The sequence below is a fragment of the Akebia trifoliata genome, chromosome 3 (assembly GCF_017979445.1).
Source record: "Akebia trifoliata isolate Shusen 1 chromosome 3, ASM1797944v1, whole genome shotgun sequence".
Lineage (NCBI taxonomy): Eukaryota > Viridiplantae > Streptophyta > Magnoliopsida > Ranunculales > Lardizabalaceae > Akebia > Akebia trifoliata.
Genome location: NC_141377.1, coordinates 4,122,558 through 4,136,133, shown reverse-complemented (window position 1 = coordinate 4,136,133; position 13,576 = coordinate 4,122,558). Strand labels below are relative to the sequence as shown.

The window sequence follows — 13,576 nt, the reverse complement described above, 5'->3', positions numbered from 1 at the left end:
GTCGAAGAATATATATATATATATATATAGATGGGGATGATGAGAAATGGGGTGAGAGAGAAGATGAGAAGATTGGGTGAGAGAGAAGATGAGAAGATTGGGTGAGAAGATGATTTTTTAAAATAAGGAAAACAAATAAATCAGAAAAACCCCAAAATAAAATCCATAGAGATCCTAAAATCTGTGATTTTAACTCTCTATGTATTATCAGAAGAACTAGAATTCAAAAACCAACATCTCAATTTTTCTACTAACTTCAACATCAGAACATACAAACATCAGAAGAACAAGAATCCACAAACCAACATATCAACATTTTTCTCTACCTAATGACATCCAAAAAAAAAATCCAGAACAAAAAATTCCAAAAATTTTCCAAGAAGTTTTTACACTTGCAGAGAAATTTTGCAATTTAGGTCCCATTTGAGTGAAATCCAGATTAGTATCCAATCAAGAAAAAAAAACTACTATGACAAAGAGAAACATAGAGATCATAGAAATCCAAATCCAAACCCTAGAAATTAGGTTCAAACAGAAACTAAATCGAAGAACTGAAAGATTGAGATTTTAAATCTTACCTGATTTCTCCAATAAGTAGAAGCGTTATGAAGTAATCGTAATAGACTCAAGCCCTAGAGATCGAATACTTGTTGATTGTTGATGAGGAGATTGGATAAGAGAGAAGATTTGATTGTTGTTTGTTGATGAGGAGATATGGTTGTTTGAGTATATAGATTCGAAACAACGTGCTCTCCAAACGGTTACAGTCGAAAAGATGCAAAACAGTTGGAACGAAAACGGTTGTAATCGAAGAGATACGAAATGGTTGATCATCGATTCTACATTCCTTCTCTTCTCCACTCACATTTTCTGAAATTGGAGTAGCTCTCTTCCGCTTTAAAGATTTCTTCATTGAATCTTCCATTGAATCTAAAGCCCTAGATCAAACAGTGATGAATCTCCATGAACGCAGAATAATAATCGAGAAAATAGAAAAAGAAAACATAATTCTAAGAAAAAATCAAACCTGATCGAAATCTAGGGTTTTAGAAGGATCCAGACAGCGAAAAATCAACGGATTCTGCTCAAAATTGGCCAAACAACGCGACTTTATATCTCATTTTCTGCGATTTTTCACAATATTTGATCGATTTAAGATCGAATAAACAGAGTAATCGAAACGTTTCGATGAATCTACACAACGACTTGTGAGATAAAATGATATGAAGTTCAAATCTGATGACCTTTTCGAATGTTTATTTTGTTTGCAAGAGAAGCAAGAGACGAAGCGATCCCTCATCTAAAGTTCGAACGGATTTATATCTAATCGGACGGTTAGTAGAGTGAGTTGAAGATGAGAAGGAATTTAAATGAGTAAAGGTTATTAGTATAGAAGATAATAAAATAAAGGGTATTATTATCGCAATAAAATAAAGGGTATTATTGTCACAATTAAAAAGTCGTACCAAAAGCAATCCTCTTTTATAGTAGGTAATAGATTAGAAGTTGAAGAAAAGGATATTTAGATCATTTTCAATTAGTATATGAGGAGGCCCGGTCAAGAGGCAATGTCATCAACAAAAATTGGAAGGAGGGTGTGGGAGCAAATGGGGAGAGAAGTGAGGGAGTGAGGACAAATGAGGCATGTAATACAAGGGTGTCTCAAAGTTCTGTGGGGTAATTGGCCCCACCAGCTCCGCCCCTGTGTCATGTCTTTAATAGGAGTGCCAATCTTTTCTTATATAGATGAGAGTAGAGAGCCTACAGTTCCTCTTTTATTAAAATCCCTTTCCATCAAGATTTCCTAATAAAATCTAACTAGGATTCTTTTCATTTCCCATTGAATAAGGTTTCTTAATTAACGACATTCTTTAATCAAGAAACAAAACAAATCAAAACACTTAAAACCATGTAGGCCGTATGGGCCACACCAAACGTGAGCTAACAATTAAAGCTTTCCTATGTTCTAATAACAACACTTCTCTTGTGTAACAATTTGTCTAGGCTAGTAATGAACACAATATCAACTTTTAATATTTAAAGAAGATTAAAAAATAAAAAATAAAAAAAAAAGCAAACATGCCAATAAATTCAGTTTTCAATGTATAATTAAGATATGCAAGAACCAAGCCATTATCCAAAACAAGTATCATAGACCATTATCATAAGTTTGTCATAAGTAAGCAAATTAGCAAAGTCATAAGTTTGTCCCCAAAAGTAAGTATCATAGAGCATTATCCAAAACACAAGATTTACTTAATATAGACTATCCAACATAATGAAACTAACTAATTCATAAGTTTGTCTAAAAAAAGAATGCGTTAAATTAATCATAATTTGACGGCTGAGTCGATGAATCTGGTGGAGTCGGGAATGTACAACCTTGTGGAGTCGAGAAGTGTCGTCGAACAACAATAAACATATTATATTAGAAGATATATTAGATTTATTTATATCTAAAAATTAAACAAACGAAATTTTTTTACTTACACATCCTGATAGGCCCATAACCAATTGGTTGAGATCATCCAACTCAATTCTATCAACTTGTCTTCGTTGCTCAGCCTCTCTAAGTTACCCTGGCTCAATCCTGTCAACCTCTCACTATCTCTTTATTTCAGCCCTGGTCATCTCGAGTTGATGCTCCAAGGACGATCTCTCATTCTCGTGCTCCACCCTCTCCCCAACCTGATTCTTCTTTAATGTTCTCACTTTCTCTCTCAACATGGTCATCTTTATAGCATCCATGGAAGAGGATGAGTCAATGCTTCTATCAGGATCATCTCTTCAATAAATTTATATTGTTCTTATTTTAAATTTGTTCCATGTTATTTTAAAATAAAAGAATTAAAATATTTGATAAATGCATATGAAAGTATATACCCAAAAGTTGTTATTAGTTTTTAAGGAACTTTGTAGGAAATCAATATATACTCAAAAGTTGTTATTAGTTTTTAAGGAACTTTGTAGGAAATCAATTGTTCTCTTGAGCTCCAAAAGTTGTTATTTGTTTGTAAGGAACTCTGTAGGAATTTTTATATTTATACTCGTGTCAATTGTACATCATCATGTGAGGAAAAATTAGATAGTATTCTAGAGATTTCTTTGTAACTGAGGATGAGTTTGTTCTTCCTCAAGAGCTGAAAGTGATTATGCTTGATGATTTAACTTGTAACTATCTTGGCTAGCATCATTAATAAAAAGGGAGAGGTCCCTCAAAACCCAGCTTACTCATAAAAAAATAGACAAATGTTCAGAAGGATTTCACTTGTACAAGCATAAATTTGAAGATGAAATTTAATTGTGGTTACTTTGGAAACTGATAACAAAAAAAGGGTGATTAGACATACCCCCCTATGTTTTGCTGAATGTTATAGATACCTCCTATGTTTTAAAAATGTTGACATGCATCCCTTGATTTCAGTCTTCTAAATATAAAATGGGGAAAAGTCTCAAATGCCCTCACCTTTAATCTCTAGCCAAAAACCCATATTTTTCTTCTCCAAACCAATCAAACTCTGAGCTTGAAAATGATTGGTTTTGGAGAAGAAAAATATGAGTTTGAGGCTATAGATTAAAGTTGAGGGCATTTGAGTCTGTCTCCCTTAGTCTATTTCGAAGACTGAGGTCAAGCGACGCATGTCATCAGTTTTAAAACATAGCTAATATTCAGCAAAACATAGGGGGGTTATGTCTAAATCACCCTTAAGAAAATTAGAGAGTTTCCTTAATTTGTGGATGATGGTCTGACGCTGAAGAGTTTGATGGCATTTTATTCGTTATTTGTCTTTTTATCAAATATATAAACAAATTGTTGGATATATACTCTAAAACTGCACTTGTACTAATACCGTATCAATTTTTTCTTACCATGATCCAAACCTATGTAATAAATGGTAATGCTTATCACTCTGCTCGAAGTGATGTGCATACATTGTACACTAAGCCACTGATTTTCCTTTCTTTCTTATTTTATTTTATAGATAAACTAATTTTAAATTAGTTATAAATCTTTTACCCAATTTTTTAATTATCTGCCCTTAGGGAAAATATGATAGTTGGAAAGAAAATGAGTTAGTTATGAATACAATCTTACCCACATTGGATGAGGGTTTTTTTGTGGATTAAATTATATTTAAGAAAATCTAATCTAACTATTCCAATCTATCAATCCTAATCTTATTCTAATCTTAATGAGAATACTATGGTATATTGCAATACACCTTATTATAACATTTCATAACCTAGTATTCTAACGCATGAATTTATTGAAAATCCCAAAATCAGATAAAAAACTATGGAGCCACATAGATTTCATTGTGCCCCCCCCCCCCCCCACTCCCCCCCCCACCCCCCCCCCCCCCCCCCCCCGCGGCCAAACAACAAACAATATTATCTCCAACGAATCAAGATTAGCATTTACCAAAACAAAAGTAAGGAATTACCATCATGCTTCACAAATTATAACAAATCCTTCCTTCACTTTGTATCATTAAAATGAATGAAATTCTCTCATGAGAAAATCTCGTCGACAACAAATTCCACAATTTACCTTGAGATGGGTGAAATAAGATAACAAATTGATTTTTGATAATAAAAAGAAAATGGTACAGATCTTAATACACTCTATCAACATAATGTTTTCCTCTAATTAACAGTCAAATAACAAAAAAAAATGATGATGTGTAGATTTCTTCTCTCCGGACTTCATGCTTGATCGACTAAGAAAGATATTTGGATTTATAGATGATTGCTTGGATACTTGATCTTTTGTAATGACATTGTGTAGATTTATTCTTTCCAAGTTTCACGCTTGATTGGTAGAGAAAGATTTGATGACTTTTCTTTAATCTGAATCAAAGTCTCTTTTGCAAAATTTTGCTTCATCTCTAAAGGAGGACTTGAGAGCTGCTTCTTCTTTATAGAAAGACCTTTGATTATCTAAGAAAAAAATGATCTAGAGATATCTAAAATGAGGGAGAATTTGGTACTATAAACCTAGGGTAATTTAACTTTCCAATTATACCCCTGACTTAATGAATTTTAATTAATTGGTCTAAAGGTTAAGTTTGTCAGGTTCCAATTTTAAGAATTCTATGGATTCCTCATAGGCCAGACTAATTTATTCGAGTGTAGGGCCCAATATTTAATATAGAACACATGAATTTGTTTCGATCATATGTTTTATCTATGAAAACCCAAAAATAGGAGTCTTTTCCCAATCAATGGAACCAATTTGGATGTGTAGGTCTATTTATGTCTTCCAAGGATTTCATTTTGATTTATAAAATTTGTGAGTATCTTCTCAAAATTTCAATGCCCTCGGATCTTCTATATATGAGCCCATATGTTCACACACTATCTCGACCATGTATATGTGAAATTCAACAGTTGAGATTTATCTTAGAGATCTGTAATGTATCTCGGGATACATTTATTATCCCAACTGTTGGATCTCACATATAAACGGTTGGGATTGTGTGTCAACATATGGGTCCATGTTTCATAAGTCTACTAATCCCGACTCATATATTTTTTATTTTGTTAGGTAAAATTATTACACGACGAGTAGATCATTTTATCACAACTAGAAAGTGGCATGTGTGTCACATGTATTAAAAGGACTTATTGTTATTTAAAACATTGATTAAAGGATTTTTAAATATTACATATTTAGAAAGATATTTTTGTGGACTGTGATTTTAGGTGATGTTTTTTGGTAAGTAAATCCATAAAAGTATCTTTTGTGATCAGACTAGCTGATCATGAAAATACATAAAATTATCCATACCACTCAATATCAAATTTACCCTGAACTTACGAGCTAGAGAGGTCATTACTAGTGTAGCTCTCCATTGTGTTATCTTCGAATCCTACTTTTTCCATTACAGTCTATCTGGCTCTCCAACCTTCTTGTAACTAATAAATCAACTCCTTCAATCTCTCAAGAACCCTTGAAGTCTCTACACCAACTCTAGAACTCTTGACCTACAAAGATCAATTTTAAATGACCCTATTAGCATTTTAAGCTTAAATATATCAATCTACAAATAAACAACGATGAGGAATTTAATAAATACCTGAGAAAGGATGGTGTGGAAGACCTTATAACCCACTACAGAGAGGTGAAGATTCACAACTTCAGCTCCTTCTTCCTCAAGAACACTAATCAGTTTATAAAGCATAAAATTCTTGTTCAACCCACTAATCAAAATCACCTCCAGGGTAGAACCCATGTCTCTTAATTCAAGTATTGGCATTATTAAGCCAGGCATCACAGAATTTGTAGTTCCCTCAATACCCATCATTAGTTGTTTCCTTCTCTTCAATTCTTCTATTCTTTCTCGCAATTCCTTTATGTAAATGGCAGCTTGGCCCAACTTATCTCGCTGAGGCCATGCGTCCTGAAATTTCATAAAAAGTTAATGATCAATTGGAAGGGAAAAGGTTTAATTCATCTATGAGATGAATTGTCCACCAAGAATCATAGAATTCACTTGCTTTCTTAGTTTCTTTCCCATGGGACTTTGGGTCATGCAATAAAGATTCACATGCTCCATTTATTAAACAAATTATCTTCTTAATGGTGAAAAATATTTATAGATCTTATAATCGTGTAAAACCAATAACAAGGCGCACTAATGCAAGTTGAAGGTTTGAAAAGGCAAGAAAAAGATTAAAAATGACGTGGATAGAAATGTAAGATAAGATTTAAAATATGAAGATATGGGGTCTTGTAGAGTTCACATGAAATAGGGTTCATGATATCAATTCTAATAATAAATTGTGATGAGACATAGATGATGATGATACGCAAGACTAGTATTGAGGTGGACTTACTAAGATGCAAGACTCATTAGATATTATTGCTTGGGCTAGCAATGTATTTCATATCCCATGGGCAATTTCTGAGGCATTTGATATATTGATTAATTTAGGTTTCTATAATGGTTTTCAACACATTGAGAGAGGTTCAACTTCAGAGTCCTAGAAATAATACAAACCCCAAATACACAGTTGTATATGTTAGGATTAGGAGTCCTAGAATGATGTTGATTTTGATAACTTGGGCTATACAAGCAATTTGCGCTTTAAAATTCTACAATTGGATTTATGAGAAGAAAGCATAGAGGCAAGTGTTTTTAAGAAAAACTTATGAGATAATTTTAGAAGAAAAATGCCCAATAAGAACCCAGTGAACCAAAGTGTGAATTAAGTTAAAACCCATCAGTTTCTAAGTCTTTCTAGTCATTAATAACACCACCAATACATTTTGAGAATAAAAGAAGACGAGAGAGAGAGAGAGAGAGAGAGAGAGAGAGAGGGAGAGCCTTAGAAGAGGAGAGCTTGAAGCAGAGGTCATTCATTTGCATTCTCCTAATTCTCTCAACAGATTTCCTATCGGGCTTAGAAGAATCACTGTTGTATTTTTTTTCCATCTCTCTTGTTTTTAATTTTCTTTTGAGAAATATCTTATTTCTCAAGTAAGTAAGCACACAAAGAGAGACACTCAAAGTAACACAAAAGAAAAGACAGCAAAAAGAGAGGAGAAACAATAGTGTGGTGGGTATTTGAGTGGGTAAGTGTTTCTGAAACCTGAGATTGGTACATAAAGTTGTGGAGAAATGGAGACCAAGAATGAAGGAAGAGAAGAATAAGAAGGTTCAGAAATCAGATTTCAACGAGAGAAATTAAGGACTAGTGGGGTTACTTCATTTGTGTGGCTTTCATCATACAAGGTGGTTCAAACCTTTCACACTCTCACTGACAATAATTTCGTACCACTGTCCATACAAAATAGGGAAAAGAGTCCTGACAATGACTCGCCAGCTGGCATACTTAATCACTCCCTGACATGACAGTCAGGACGCCTCAGGATTCACGACTGCATTTTCTCTTTAAAAAAAATTGTACCACTTAAAATCTACTATTCCCAAACCTGTCACGGCAGAGAATCGAATGAGTATGCCACCAAACAAATCATGTAATTGCGACTCGTAGGGAAAATTGGTGAGGCGCGTAACTCAAAAACTCACTGATGTGACACATGCAAGGATCATAGTTTTCTTCCCCCGGATACACATGTTACACAAGTTTTATGGGAGATGTACAGCTGTGTCTGCCCAAGGAAAAAAAAACCTATGATTCTTACAAGATATACACCAGTTGAGTTTTGAGTCGCCCTGTCAGATTGAGCTACAAAATCATTATACAAAAAATGATTGTAATGTAGATTTTATTTACTATTGAACAACATTGGGTATGATATCCAATTTCAAATATATAATAAGATGTATCATATTATAATCCATGAGATATATGTATATTATATCATTTTTGATGTATCTCATCACAAAGGACGGCCGTGATGGAGAATAATATATTTAATAGTATTAATTAAGATATTTTATATATTAGAAATTATAGAAAATTAGAAGATGGTATGTGCAAACACACATGAATCAAAAGGATTTATTTATAATTTAAAATATTGATTAAAAGATTTTTGAAGATTACATTGTAAAAAAGATGTTTATGTTAAAAAGATTACATAAGATTGTTGGTTGCAATTTTCTTGGATTTTGACCGAATGACCCTCATTATATTAAATTTAAATGTAAATATGGGGGGCATTAATTTGTGATATTTAAATTTTAATGCCAAATTACTTCTACTCTCCTTCTCTTCTCTCATTATTTGATTCATTTGAGTTGACTTGCTAATCTTTTAATTTAATTAATTCGATGAACATTAAAGTTGAATTCTAAAATTATGTTTTAATTATTTATATATTTTAATAAATTTAATATTCATAGGCCAAATCAATTTGTTGATGATGATGACCATAATCATCTCCATCATTATAGTTATTATTATCATCGTCATCTATGTGAATTAAATATTACTAATTTTGGGAAGAGAAAATAAAGACTTTTTTTTTCATTGATCTATAAGGGATAACCATATTCAAGGGGCATGTCATTAATCTTAAAACATAGGAATATCTCAAATATTTTCGAATAAATAAATTTCTTTAAATCTCAAAAATGGTTGAAAGGGCAATTAGGAAATTTTCGTTTCAAAAATCTATTTTAAACTAATATTTGATAAAGTGAGTACTAAAGAGTTCATATCTGTTTAGAAGAGAATTTTGTTATATAGCTTAAAAAAACAAAATCTTTGTCAACATTGTCATTTTTAGATAAGAGAATGAAGTTTGTGCATAAAAACGAACGTATGCAACTCATCAATGTGCTTATACCTCTCCATCATTACTGATTTAAAAGGTGTTTAAACTAGGGGTGCACATGGTTCGGATTGGTTTGGATTTTGGAAAAATTGAAATCGAACCAAACATGATCGGTTCTACAACTTTGGGACCGAACCAATCCAATTACCCTATAGAACCAAACCAATCCAATCCAATCTTGGTTCGGATTGGTTCGGATCGGTTCTCGGTTCTCATACTTAATATTTTCAAAATAAGAAGAAGAATTTGTAGAGATTTACTCACCATTAGAGTTGCAGACGAAGCTAAAAGACGGAAAAATCAGTCTGGGGGAGACGAATAGATGTTCTCTATTTGGCGGGAGAGTTATTTAATATTTATGGCTCTTCTTCTAATTATAAATTCGAAATTACCAAAATCTATATTCGAAATTACCAAAATTTATGTGATTTGCCCATGGAATTCGAAATTACCAAAATCATTCTTATACAATGATCCGACCGAAACTCTTCGTTTTCGAAACGAACGAGAACGACGGCAACAAGAGAGAGAGAGAGAGAGAGAGAGAGAGAAAGAGAGAGAGAGAGTTACCTCTGTGTTTTCCGACGAGGTGAGGTAAGCGAGGGAGACGACCGAGACTTGAACAGACGGCGGCGAGGTTTCTGTGTTTTCCGATGAGGTGAGCGAAAGAGACGACCGAGAATGGACAGACGACGGGTTTCAAGAGAGAGAGAGACCTCTCTGTTTTCCGACAAGCTGAGCGAGGGAGACGACGGCGATCGAGAAGAAGGCGGCTAGGTTTTGCGATTTCAGACTTTCCCCCAACTTCAATTTGAAGGAGAAGAGAGAAATAAAGAAAATAATTTTTTTTTAAATCGTTTATATATATATATATATATATATATATATATATATGGGTCCCTTTCAGCAACAAACATTTTGACAAACATTTTGGCAAAACATTTTTCAAAACATGGGTTATAGGTTTTGGAATGGGCTGATTTTTGGTGAGGATGATCTCTACGGTGAGGAGATCATCCTCATCAAAAATCAGCCCATTCCAAACTTCTAGCCCCATGTTAACAGGTTGAAAAATTGTGAACCGTCCATTTTTTGTAAACCATTTTTGATGGGTTAGAAGTTTTGGAATGGGCTGATTTTTGGTGATGATGATCTATTTCCTGTAGAGATCATCCTCACCAAAAATCAGCCCATTCCAAACCTGTAACCCATATTTTCAAAAATGTTTGTCAAAATGTTTGTTGCTGAACATTTCCCTATATATATATATATATATATATATATATATATATATATATATATATATATATATATATATATATATATATATATATATATATATATTGGTTCGGATTTTGGATTGATTCAGTTTATTATATTCTTAATCTGGAACCGAACCAAACTAATCGGATTTTTTTTCCGATCCGTATCCGAACCGTGGGTGTGTTTAATCCGAACCAATCCAATCCAAAAACTTCGGATTGGTTCGATTATCAGATTTATCCAATCCAATGTGCACCCTTAGTTTAAACCTAGAAGGTGTTTAGGTTCGTGTGTGTTGTGTTGGAAATTTTCTCGACAATGTTTAAAACGTTTTTAAGTGTATTTTTTATTTTTTAATTGCTTTTTTAATGTTTCTAAGAAAGTAAATTTAATATTTATTAATGATAAATTCGAATCTTCAAAACGTACGATTTAAAGTGGTTTCACTTTTCAACACTTTATTTATCCTTTCTTGTTAGTAGCAAATGAATCCAAATGAAATTGAACAAATTTTATGACGTGGAGACATGACTTTTTGACTAAAAGTTCACTCTCACATTGAATAAGAAAAGGACTCCCTCCCCCCACCGAATTTGGTTTGTATTACGTTTTTTGTCATTTGACTTAGAGGAACATTGACAGGAAAACAAACAAAACACTAAAAACTTCCCAATATTCACACCACACAAATCTTGAAGATCATTCGAACAAAGATCTAGATCTAGGCTTGAGGGAGACTATTAAACGTGAACCCTGAGGGTTTGGCTCAATGGTAATTTTGAATCGACAAGTGGTGAAAGTTCATAGGTTGTGAGTTCGATATTTAGTATAAGTATTAATTCTTTATGGGCCACCTGCGAGGACTCACCCTCACTTACTTGGTGTGTGTGATGTGCGGGCATTATATGTTCTTGGGACTAGTCTTTGAACAAAATCATAGTCTATAGACTGGACAAAGCCCAAATACAAGTATAGTTCGTTATTTACAGGGATACCCAGTTATCAAAAAAAAAAAAGAGTATAATTAAACATGGGATAATTAGTTATTGAATCGTGATAATTGTGAAATTTCAATAATTCAGTAATTCAATTTAAAAGAAAGTATGTTGAATTATTGAAAACGAAATCTGGGGTGACAAACGATAATTTGAAAATGAGATACGACTCAACCAAAAAGTCAGGACATAATAATAGTTAGTATGGACCCTGACCCACTTGTATGAAAGCTAAAGTATTAACATGAACCTTATAAAAACTAAAATTGTCTTAAAAATGAAATTTTGATTTGAAGAAAAAAAAAATCAGAGGGGGAGAAGAAGAGACACTTAACCGAAATCACTTTCACCGACCACTACAGCGGAGACAACATGGTAATGTGTTCACACGCTCTTACACGTAAAGTACGTACCAACTACCAAGCATAATCACAACATGCTACAAATATTTCCCAAAATTTGTAATTAAAATTCTTTGAATAGAGGATTAGCCTGTTAAATAAATTAATTAATGAATTAATTGGAGATTTATCGATTGTCCGGAAATAAGATAATATGTTTACCCCTTTCCCTCAGTTTTGGTTTCTTCAACATTCAAATATCAAGAATAAGATAGGGTTTTTAGGGAGATTGAACCTAAAAATCGATTGTTTTACGAAACTAACCAAATTGAACCCCATTGAATAATTACGGAATCCGAACTTTCTTACTACGCCACCAAGGTAGGCAAACGAGATGTAGTTTTGTTTGTTTGTTAGATTAAAGATGTTATCAAATGTTCCTCTCGGCCTGGCCCGCTTGAAAAAAATCCTGCAAAGCCCAGATTGGCCCAACCTGTTAGTACATTTTATATACCTGTTTTATGTGTAGTTGGATGTATGATTTTGTAAAAATATAAAAAAATAAAAAAAATAAAATATAACAAGTTGACTCTCATCTCTAATCCTTTTTGTTTTTCAACTAGAATGCATAATGGATCCATATGTTGATAAAAAACAACATTAAACGGATCCAAATCATTTGGAAGAAAGCATGAATTTTTATATTTTATATAAAATCTGAAGATCAACCTGAGCCAACACTATGTGAAAGTTGGAAAATTCGACAAAAAAATTGACGGGCCAAGGCTCACGAATTTTAGAAACTGAATTTTGACGGTCTAGGACCGTCGAAATTCTTGATGTTCCCAGATTTGAAGGCTTAGAGTTGTCGAATTTCTCACATCTTTCATTAATTTGACAATTTCAATCCGTCGAAATAAAAATTTGACAATGAAAAATTCGACACCAATTCAACCCATTTGTCCATTGAATTTAATGAAATTTGACGCCCTGGGCCATCAAATTTGAGTTTTTTTCACATTGTGCAACGTCGGTCAGCGAGGGTCGGGTTTGGGCTTAAACAACCTAGTCCCAATAGGGGCATGAGGTTGGTCCTTAGTAGGGCTGTCAATGGATTGGGTAAATTTGTTATCGATCCAATAAGAATTGGATTGGGTCTGGGACTGATTTGATAAATATCCAATTGAACCCTTATTAGATGTCAAGTTTTTCATCGGATCTCAATATTAAGATCCAGATCCGATCCATTAACAATCAAATCGGGCTAAACCCGATTATATATATATAATCTAAGTAAATTTTATATGTCTTAACAAATATATAACATAATTTATATATTTTCTAACATATTATCGGATCGGGACATGGTTGATCTCGATCCGATCCAATAAGATATCGAATCGAAACCTTATTGGATCGAATCCTTCTCAAAATCCAAAATTGGATCCGTACCCAGAGTTATCAGAACGAATTAGATTTTGATTCTGATCCAATCCATTGATATCAACCTAATCCTTCTCTTAGGGGTGTCGGTCCAACTCTCAATCCTTGATATAGGGCTGTGAGAGAGAATCCTTCTCCAATCCCCCGCCCTCAAAAAATTGGAAACCCACTCTCTGAGAAGATTCTCATTCTATATATCCATCATCTTAAGTATTTTTTTAATTTCTTAAATAAAATAAATATTAGTCATGTATGTCCTCAAAAAAAAAACATAGCAATGAAAT

General features: G+C 33.2%; 1 long non-coding RNA gene across 1 annotated transcript; it reads right to left on the bottom strand.

Moving 5' to 3' along the window:
- Positions 1 to 5,523: 5,523 nt before the first annotated feature.
- On the bottom strand, positions 5,524 to 10,061 carry LOC147405615 (uncharacterized). The gene is made up of 3 exons (XR_015176012.1): positions 9,821 to 10,061; positions 6,081 to 6,404; positions 5,524 to 5,988 (listed from the first exon to the last, which is right to left on the bottom strand). It is a non-coding gene; the product is annotated as an uncharacterized LOC147405615 (long non-coding RNA).
- Between the last annotated feature and the right edge of the window lie 3,515 nt (positions 10,062 to 13,576).